Source organism: Apteryx rowi, unplaced genomic scaffold, assembly GCF_003343035.1.
Source record: "Apteryx rowi isolate R43461 unplaced genomic scaffold, aptRow1 scaffold_82, whole genome shotgun sequence".
Lineage (NCBI taxonomy): Eukaryota > Metazoa > Chordata > Aves > Apterygiformes > Apterygidae > Apteryx > Apteryx rowi.
The window spans coordinates 2,178,594-2,189,484 of NW_020451116.1; the positions used below are offsets into that span (position 1 = coordinate 2,178,594).

Genomic DNA, 10,891 nt, shown 5'->3' on the forward strand with positions numbered 1-10,891 from the left:
CCCCCCCCCGCGCCGGCAGGACCGCGGCGCTGACATGGCCCCTCCTCACCCCGCCGACGGAGACGGCGGCCGCCGAAAGGCGCAACTTCGACCGCGCCGGGCTGCCTCCGCCGCTCCTCGCTACAGCCTTACCGGGGAGGGGACCGCCGGTCGGTCCGCACGCTCCTCCGAGGGGACGGAGAGGAAAAATAAAGGGGTCAGATAAGCAGATAAAGCGCCTGAGGAGACCGGACACAATAGGGTGTGGCTCCAGCGAGCACACGGGAAGAGAGCACTTAAAGTGAAGGGCGGGGGGGGCAATCAGTTTAACCGGCCTGCCAAGAAGTAATTAAAAAAAAAATCCAGTAACTACAGCTCAGGACTCGGCGGTTGTTGAAAGTTTGTATTAACTCCGAACACAGCATCTCGTGGGAAGACAACAAAGTAATCACTAGATCACGATATTAAATTAATAAATAAAAAGCACCGAAAGAGARAGTTAAGAACCTTTTATGTTGGGGGGGGGAAATTAAGTCGGTCGGTCCCAGGTTTTTACGGGACGGAGGGATTATACAACGCTCCTGGCTATAAAGGAAGGCATGGAGAAACAGACCACGGAGATAGCGAGGACATCGATGCACACCCTCAAACCCGATAAACCCAGAGAGCAGAAAGGCGCGATGTGTTCACGCAGAGATAGAAGAATATATAAGAAAAACAGGGCCTCCAAGTTCAGCCCAACTATCTGGTGCCACTCTCCTCTAATCCGCCACTCGCTCCTGATCGCCCCTGTCCCTAACGAGCTCCTAACCACGTCAACAACTGTATTTCTTAGGCGTATAGAGAAAATAAGCGCCCAGGAAAGAAAAACACCAGGAAAGCTCTCGCTTCCTACCTGGGCAGGGTTCAGCTCAGTTCAGTGCGTGCCGGGAAGGAGGGGGGCAGAGGAGCACTATCTAAAACAAAAGTGGCGCCAAAACCCCCCAGTAAGAAGCATTCTTCCTCCTCCTCCTCCTCCTCCTCCCCTCCCCCCTCGGAGCCGGCGAGAGCCCAGCAGGGCTCCAGCAACACGCGGCTCCCGGCATCAGGCGTCCCCCACACAAGTTGGCAATTGCCCTTTCTTTACAAAAAAATAAATAAAGCCGAACGGAAACTGCCACAACTCTTCCTCTTAGTGAGCAGCTGCCGAGGAGCTCGCTGAAAGTCACTGGGAGGGAAAAAATAGCCCCACAAAGGCTCTCCACGGAGCCGGGGGGAGCTCGCCAACTCTTTCGGAAGAGGCAGCGAAGGGAGGCGGGGGGAGAACCGCGCAGGTCAGTCCCCATGTCCTCACTTAAGTAGAGAAAACTCTTTTTCTCCCGCCCTCCACTAAAGTCACCCGGGAAGAGGCTGCCGGAGTTGCCCCAGCTCGGCGGAGACGGGGAAAGAGAGGAGGAGGAGGGAAATCCTGAGCCCTCAACACTTCCCTCTGCGGGGAAGTAGCTGGGAGCGCGGGGCTGGCAGGAAGAGCTCAGCTGCTGGGCGGCGGGAAGGAGGGGGGCAGGGAGCGCCCGCCAGCGAGCGCTGTCAGGTGCGGGAGTCCCTTCTCCCCGGCCTCCCTCCGACACTCAACCCCAGGGCAGCGGCAGCCGCCCCACCATTTTCTCGTGCGCGCCGCGCGGCCCAGCTCTCTCCCCCCCCCCGAGCGCGGCTCGCTCCGTCCGCAGCGGCCCCGACCCCCTTCCCTCCCCCCGCGAGCGGCCCGGCGSGGCTCGCCGGCACACACAGACAGACAGACACACACACACACAATGCCCGAGTCCTCCATCTTGCCAGCAGCCCCTGCTCGGCTCGGGAGAAGGGGGGAGGAGGAGGAGGAGAAGGTGGTTCTCCATTTTAGCTCGCTGAGCGCTGGGCCCAGCTCGCCCGCGGCCGACTCCGGGGCGGAGGAATGGGGCTCCGGGCGGGCAGGGGGGGCCGCTTTCGGCGCCCTCTCACTCTCTCACTCGCGCTCTCGCTCTCTCCCCCCTCCCCGCCGAGGCGCGCTGGGAAAGGGGGGTGGGGAAGCGGGGGGCTGGAGTGTTTTCGCGGCTCGGCCCCGCCGTCCTCCATCTTGGCTGCGCCGAGTCCCTGTGGCCAGCCGGCCTAGCGCCCCGCGCCGTCCCCGCAGGCCCGGGAGCCGCAGGCCCGGCCCCGGCCTCTCTCCTGAGCCACACACGCCGATCCCGAGTCCCCCCACCAAACTTCCAGAAGCTTCGCCGCCATTTTCTAACTTACCTTGCCCAGTGTCAGCGTAGGCAGCGAGGAGGCCCAAGCTCGTTGCTCCGCTCCTATATCCCCGGCCCGGCTGCCGGTTGCGCGCCCGGCCCGGCCCGGCCCGGCCCGGAGACTTCGCCACGGAGGGGGGGTTTGGGAACGGCGCTGGGAGCGGGCAGGTTATTTAATTTGGCGGCGGCGCTGGGGATTGTTTGGGGTGTTCGCTGCTCGGCGGCTCGCGAGCGAATGGAGGGCGCAGGCGCCACCTGGCGGCCACCGGGCGAGGCCGGCTCTCCTGGGCGTGGGGCGACATCTGCCGGCCGGCCGCGGGCGGCCGCGCCGAGCGGGGTAAACAAGGTGCGGCGCATGCGCGCGCCGCCCGGCCGCCGCGCCGCGGGCGGGGCCGCTGCCGGCTGCCGGCCACGGCTCGGGCGGGCTCCGCCGCCGCCGCCGGGAAGCCGAGCGGACGCGGGGCCCGGGCAGCGGCGGGGGAGCGGCCCCTGGGCCGGCCCAGCTGCCGGCTTCATTCACAGGCAGGATCGAGTAGCCACCGCGGGAGGGAGGGCTGGCAGGGGGGGCGCCGGGTGCCCTGTGCCCCCTCGTAACACTGAGGCCATCTGAGTGCGTCATGGCTGCCCACGGGGTGTTCGGCTGGCGCAAAGTCCGGTTGCTTTAGCGATAACTCATTAACCGCTCGGCGTGGTTAACCCGGTCATGAACGGCAATACTCGGAGGCGAAGCAGCTGCGCGCACGGCTGCGACGTTTCGAGGGGAGTTTGAGCCGAGTTACGAACGCCAAGCGCGGGTGTCCTTCCCGGGCCGGGCCGCGGAGCGCCCCTCGCTCGCCTCGCCTCCCGCCGGGAGGGTGCGCGGCGCCGCGGCGCGCGTTGACGTCGCGCGGCGGCGGCTCGAGGGGGCCGCGCTCGCCGCGAGGCCTCSACGGCAGCAGCGGTCGCTGGCGCGGGGGCCCCTGTGGCGGTGAAGGACGGTCTGCCTGAAGCGCTGCCCGCGCTGGCGCTCGCTGAGCGCTCCCGGGTGAAACTGCGTTTGCTCCTCTGCTCCGAGTGAGGTTCCTCCTTCCTCCCTGCACGAAGACTCATACAAACTGGAAAAGACCGCGTATAAGTACAAGTTTTATATCTGGCTATTTTATTTTTATAAACACACAAAATTCAGTAGATTCCCCTGCTTGCCTTTTTTTTTTTTTTGGTCTTGTGTAACGCTAAGCACGTTACTCATCCTGAATAGTATAGCTGTAMCTATAAGCACGTAAGCTTATAGTTAGGTCAGTCAGCACAAGAATATTTTTGTCCTGGTCATTAGTCCTTAATCGTCCTCCTGTGTTTATCCACTTTTAATTTTTTGGGGGTGTGTGGGGAGGTTAGCATAACTAAGCGGGCGCTAAGCTGAGTTACTCTGTTCCCCAGCCTAACAAAGGCAGGGCACTTAGGAGAAGAGCATCCATCCGTTCCAGCCTTTTCAAAGCTAAGGTGAGGCATCGTAGAGCAAATGGCGCTTTTAGTGGAACTTGTGATCAGATAAGGAGTGTTTAAAATAAAATGCTAATGTAATTTAAGGTGATGTCACCTAGGAATTCCATATATAATCAATCGGTTGGTACATGAGACAAGCTTATAAAAATAAATTATATTCTGTAACTCAAACTTGCCTTTAAGAATGTTTCTTCCTCTCCTCCCAACACCTTAAGGAATCAAGGGAGTAAGCAAACAGGCAAAAAGCAGAGTACATTTAGATATTTTAAAATAAAAACAAGTTTTAAATTGTTCATTGTGTTATTTCTGTAGAAAACAGAAGGGAAAAATACACAGGAAGAAAATGAGCAGGAAGATTCCCTTTTAGGGAACACTTTAAAATAGTATCTTGAATGTCTAGTCAGACAGCTATGTTCAAGGTTTCAGTTACAGGTGCTGTTGCTGATCTCAAATGTGAATCTGTTAATGATTGGAAGTTGTAGAAGAATTGTGAATAAAAGATAGTTAATCTGTTAATAAAAATCAGGTAAATTTTCAACTTGTACATGTTATATACAGTTGTTAAATTACAAATAGAAAAGATCAAAAGGAGCCTGATCCATTTGTGTCTTCCCCTACAAAGTCAACTTCTGATAATGACCAGATAAGTTGAAGACAACTTTTATGTGAAAATAGACTACGCATGTCCAAAGCTAACATTTTGTCAGCACTTGAATTTCAAGTATTGTATCCTCTGCTTGAAATACAGTAGTATTCTGATGAAAACTCAAATATGAAACTGAAAATTTTTACAATCTACTGCAAGAGCTGATCAGTCAGCTGTACTTAAAGTCCAAGTATTGATGCGTATCAGATATTTGGTCTACTGAAAAAACATTATAGTTCAAAGACGCTTGATTTCACAGCTGAGATCTTTTATGTAAATGTATTTAACAGAAATAAAACATGATGTAGATTTAGGGTGTGTTTTTGCAGGAATGAGTGTACAAGTGCTGACAACCCCATGGCAGATAGTTCAGTCAGTTACCAAAGCTGACTCAGACYTTAAAGGTCCAGATTCATGCCCTGACTCATATGGCAGAATTTGGTTTTTAAACTCCTAACAACAAATGTGGAAACATTCTAGAGACTAGACCCCAGGTGCAGCCGCATTGTACGATTCGTTGGTCACAGAGCCTGCGTAAGCAGGTTTTGCACTCCCCAGTTCATTTCCTCCCTCCCGGTCGCTCCATTCACCTGTTTGGATGCTGCCTAAGCAGAACTGGTACATGATCAGAGGGAGGAGGGGGCGTCACTTGTTTTTTAATGGATTGGTTTTACTTTTTTTTGACCAGATCATTTCTCAGGTCCTGTTCAGAGTACAGGTACATAAACAATTGAATCAGCACAAGTGATGGTGCAGTGAACCCGTGTTTGGGCCTGGGATGTTTGCAGTCTGGTCCGGTGAAGAGACAATAGAAGTCTCCTCGACCAGCTGTGCCCTGGAGGGATTCATAACACAGAACCATGCTCAGATCATACAAATAGCCATCATAAAGCAGTTTACATAGAATACATCTAAGAAGCAAACAAAAGAATCTCTCAAACTGTGGGTAGGAATATAGAGGACAGAAAAATGGAGCAGGTTCTTAAAATAACCATTAAATTTGTTGTCTTGGGAGGGACAAGATGACAAGAAGCCTAACTTCTGCATTTTCCCTGTTAACTGTCTGATCATGCCTGTGGGAATGAGCCTTCCTGTTGGTACAGCAGAGAAAACAAGACGAAAAGCATTTGCTCTGCTAGCAGACCACTTTTTCTAAGCTAACTGGTGGTGACAGTTCCAGAACGGGCTTCTACCATCTTTCCAGACTCTGAAGAAATCAAAGAACATCCCAAAGTTTCTATATGGTTTTTGAATAGTAGCTTCCTTCCTAATACAGTGAAGGAGAAAGTCATGTTATTCAGGCATGATAAGGAAATGAAAATTTTTTTTAATTCTTGCCTTCCCAAAAAGGATTTGTATCTGACAGAAAAGAAAGCCTGAGGGAAATGATAGGAGAAAGTATTCTTTGGGACTATGTCATCTTTCTCAAAACAGCTATTCTTATGATCTTCAAAGTCCACTATTACTGACACTGAACCCAAGTCAGAGATGATTTAAGAGAGACTTTACAATAGGGATTTTTACTATGCTGGATCCAAATAGAGTTCTTGATCAGATTCACCCATTTAAGAAATGGTGAGAGAGGAAAGGACAGATACCAAGTCCATGTCTCAGTTAATGGCCAGAGTTTCACCACTACAGAAGATCTGAATTCACTCAAGCTGCCAGAAAGCTGATTCATTCTTCCAGGCATGCGACATGCTAACACTGCTTCCTTCTCTTTGAGGGCAGCAGAACAGGAACTCCCTCTGCAACTGTTTCCTCTTTTCTCTATAAAAAAAAAAGTTGCAACCCCTTATCATCCCTTTATTTTTATTTTTTTAAGGATTTGCTTATGAGAGCTGAAAATAAAGGAAGAACACAAAACAGAATTTGTGTGCTGGATTCATGCCAAGGTGAGGAAGGGAGGTGGTCACCTTGAACACCCGTACTAGATAGAAGCCATAGCCCTCTTTTTATTTGGTTAGCTGAGCACAGGGGGAAAAGCAAGCTTCCCAGTCAGATTTTATTTCCCAGATTTCTGAAACTGGCTCAGTCACTCCAGGGAAATCTAGACTAAATCCTTTTGGAGATGAACTATTACATAAGAAACAAAATAAAGACCAAAAAATTGGGTTACTTTCCTGTAATTTGCAGGCGAGAGATTTCACATCAGTAGCTCCTTAGGCCTTTCCTTGTTCCGTGACTAATGTCTTTCTCTTGTCACCTACATGCAACACCCCTGTGTGCCCATTTCTCAGCAGGCCTTTCCGCAACACCTCACTCAAGCTCAAGTTTTCTTTGACTCAGTGAATTTCTGCCTGCCCTGCTCTCAGACCTGCAAAGGAGAACAGAACTAGTTCGTTCCCTTATCACCAAAAAAGAAGGAAGCTTTAACCCTGCCTCATTATTGGCTCTAGAAATTAATAAAAAAAGGTCACATTTGCCTCCCAGCTAGTTCCATTAGCAGCAACCTTATTCAGCGATCTGTCCCACTTGCCAGCTAACACCCCACCCTGCCCCCCCTGTTTGAGAGGTGTTCTTGCTCTGTCTTCCTTTCTGAGATAAAAATCCCCTAGTCATATTTTACAGTTTTCATCACTAAAACTGTTTAAGGGCCACAGCAAGTACTGGTAGAAAATAACGCAAAGCCCTCYTCCTCCGAGGCTCAGGCAGGAGGAGGCGTGAGGGCACGAGGCACTGCCTCGGTGTCATCTGCAGCTGAGGGCCAGCTCCGCTCCGGCCACCTCTCCTGAGCCATGGGCACCCTCCAGACTCCTTCCAAGGGAGACAASACCAAGCCACACTTGTGTCCTGCAGGTGATCCAGGCAGAGAGATCACAAATTAAGGATCCTGTTATAAGTCAGTGGCCATGAGAGCCCCAACAACAAAATCTGCAGAGGAATAACAGGATCCCGAGACATGCTTCAAATTAGCCACTTGGGTAAATCAAAGGCATGGTTTGATGAGGCGAGAGTGGAACTGGGACAGAAACRCTGTTATTCAGCTTAACCTCTGCCCAAGATTATAGGGCAAAAAGATTGTGCTAGAACAATTAAACAATAAATTCAATGACAGCTATGCTTAAATTGTCAATGACCTTTAAAGATAATACTCCATCAAATGAAGCAGACAGCTCCCTTCTGTAGTTTCAGGCAAGCACTAGTTTTGGATGCTGACAATGCATCAGTTTATATATGTTTTTTCCCCACAAATAAACTACAAAGACTAGAAATTAGAGGGTTAAAGTGAGAGTATATGCAGTAAAGAGTTGTTACTTAAAAGAGAGATAGGGTTCTTGAGACACTGATTACTCTTTCAGATAATAAGCTTGCATGGTTTTTTACAACGTTCCGACTTGTCACATTCCCAGGATCCTACCTCTAACTTCAAGACAGTTTCCTTTGGTTTAGTTTTCCTCGCCAACCACCATTAAGGTTTCTCTCAGCCAGCGCTTCTCAGGCATCACCTCCCTTCCCAGTCACGCTGATCCCAGTCACGTGGGGGTCGAGGCTGTTCACGCTGCCCGAACTCCCTAGCACTGCACAGCGTGTAAGCAGCGCAAAGTGTGATCTTGCTTTCATTAGCGGTGATTTTGGTTTGGGGTAAATGGCATAATGCATGAAAAGTAGCAAGTAATACAACAGTGTTAGTTTATGAAATTTGCAGTTCACCCAGATGCTCAAAATAAAAAAAAATACTTTTATCTTAACTAAGACTGTAAGTTAATTTAGCGTGATTATAGTACTATTGGAAAACCTGAGTGACAGCAATGGCACCTGAAGTGGTTGGGTTTTTCCCCCTTCTCCATGGCAAAAGGTACGATGAGGAAGTACATTAAAATACATAAGCACCTAGGACAGCGATTCCCAAATTCAGTCTCCTAGAAGTTTTAAGTTTACATCCATTATTTTTATCTCTATTTGCAGTTACAAGCCCAACAGAAGTGAGGCTTCCAAACTGGAAAAAGGGTCCTCGTTACAAAAATTTGCAATTGCTTATTAAGCATAAAGTTCTTTATGAACTTATGAAAGGGCTAAATTATGATGTACAAATGGTCTAATTAATGTTACTTTTGGTACATTGTATTTTGCAATGGACCAAAAAAGACATTGGAAGCAATAGAGGTTTTTTGGATCAACAGAGTTCCCGTACTGACTGCACAAGGATGTGTGTCCTAACGTCACAAGGATGCTAAAGTCAATCCTAGACTCAGAAGCTAAACTTCTTATGCAAGAGTTAGAAGGAAGAGACTACTGTAGCTTGACACCCACTTTCAAAAAGCTCATATTTAAGAGATTAACTATTTGGCTTAAGTGATGAATTTCATCATACTGTGCAAAAATAAAGTTACATAAGAGAAATTGTGTCAGATTTTTGCAGCAAGATTAACTTCATAAGATTAAAAAGACAACATGAATAATTTTAAATGCTCTCTGCCTTGGGAATTTCTTGAATTTAKATTAATTCATTCTCCAAAACTTGCACACAACCATATACAGTTCTAGCAACCTTGACTTTTCAGTAATTATTGTAATTATTCTCCTAGATGTTTTCACAGCAGGACTCTGCAAAAGTGTTTTTAATTTTTCAATAGTAAGCTTCATTTTGCAATCTAAGAGCAAAACCCTAATTCAAATACCTCTCCAGAACATTTCTAGCAATTTTCACTTAGGAAGCATTTTACCTCTGCCATCTTCAGTAGCTGCCCAGGCTATAAAAGCGTAAATTAGTACTTATCCTAAGACAATTAAGTTGTTTTCATCTATATTAATTATATTATGAATATGTAATATTTCAATATAATTTTATCCTAGATTTTCCTGAACATTTTGTTTATCCAAGTAATTTATAGCTCACCAAAATGTACTCTCTTCTTTCCTGTCCTAGGGAAAGGTGAGTCCTTTTGCTAGCTCAGCCACACAATTGTATTCTCTGAATTAACAACTTTAGTAGTTTTACTGTATGTTGATTTCAGTATTGTTTAAATAGGGACTCCTGATTAAAAAATTTTAACAATAAAATCTGAATTTCAGCAAAGGTTCTTTATTGTCGTGGGTCATTTATCTCCTTACAGAAAGTCATATAACAAGTGTGGCTTTGTGCAGCAGTGTCAGTACATCCCTTTTGAGGCAACACGACACAGTGACAGTCACGAAGATAGTGAGATATTTTCAGCCACCTGAAGTAGCGTGAAGGCAGGACAGGGCCATGAGGGAGGAAAGATTATGGAATTTGCAAGCTACTCAGTAAAATTTATGCACATAAGACACACAAATATGGGGAAGGAAAAAAGTATTCGCTCATACTTCAATTCCATGAGGAAAGGTGACCTCACTAGACAGGCTCTTCCCACTCAGCTACACGAGGAAGGGAGCCACCCTTCACCAAACAGGTTCAAGAGTTAAGGACAATCCAGCCATGTGTCTGAAAAGCCTGGGGTGCTGCCACGGAAGCGATTCCTATCAGCCACTCCAGCATCCAGCCTTCTCGCCAGGCTTGCTGATAGGAGTCAGTCTAGGACAAAGCAGAGGGTGAGAGAGGAGCACTGCTCAACAACTCTCTGTTGGCGTACTGATCTCTGCAGAAAAGTATTGTGAAAGCCAGAAAAATCTCCAAATCCTTTCTTACTCTATGAAGGACTGACCTTCCCTTTGAGTAGGCCATATACGTAATATACTGGAACTTGTAAGCCTGGAACGGCAGAATAGATTCTTTTCTGAGTAGTTATTCATTGTATTATGGCGATATATTGTATTATGGCAGCAAATTTCACTGCTCCTTGTAAAGTTTAATTCTAGTATACAATGCCTCACTTCAGCTTGAAGTTTCATGTGAGCATGGTAAGCAGATGTTTGCATTAACTTCTCACCCAGCTATATTTCAATTGTAACAGTCTACTATATTTAAATTTTGGTTCATTTTAATAAGAACAAAAATAAAAGTTAACTTTAAAGGCCCACGTCCTAGGTTAACAGAACTGCTTTGGAAATTTTGACCAAGTATTTGTCCTATAGCTTCAGGCTACACATACAGCCAACAAAAACATTTGGGCATGCATTATGGTCAAAACTAATCATGCAATATTAAGAAAATGTTTTAAACATTCTACTTACAAAGGGAAGTTGATCCAAAAAAATCCATAATCAATGAAAATCTGTTCATTGTGCAATGGGCTTTGGATCAAGCCCAAAACAAATGAAAGAATAGGTACAGTTACGTATTTGGAAAGTTCTTCCTACAGGCTCCAGCATTCTGTGGAATTAGTCTATATTACTTTTCAAGCCCCATGTTTCAAGACACTGAGAAAAAAACTAAATGTGTAACAAAATTTTTGAATTTATGTTTTTTCCTTATTTTATCCTTCTGTTCTTAAGTTAGGCATGCAATGTCCATGTTTTCTAAAAAGAAAAATTCCAAAATATATTATCGAAAACCTATGTAAAGTTCCCATGTATCTATAGCAGCAAATAGTTCTGCCACTGTCAGTAAAATGGAAGTAAGAATCATTTTACGTAGAAGCCAATAGAAAAAAAAGCTATTGAATGCTTGAATATA

General features: G+C 47.1%; 1 protein-coding gene across 9 annotated transcripts in view; it reads right to left on the minus strand.

Moving 5' to 3' along the window:
• STAG2 (stromal antigen 2) overlaps window positions 1-2,469 on the minus strand; it is an 83,387-nt gene extending 80,918 nt beyond the window's left edge. For 5 of the 9 annotated variants that reach the window (XM_026089564.1, XM_026089565.1, XM_026089566.1 and 2 more), the window contains exon 1: window positions 2,236-2,469. The gene's annotated coding sequence lies outside the window, so the exon portion shown is untranslated. Of the gene's footprint in view, window positions 1-874; window positions 936-2,235 lie in introns of all 9 variants that reach the window. The other 4 variants (XM_026089559.1, XM_026089557.1, XM_026089560.1 and 1 more) reach the window with 2 other exon arrangements.
• Window positions 2,470-10,891: the final 8,422 nt, after the last annotated feature.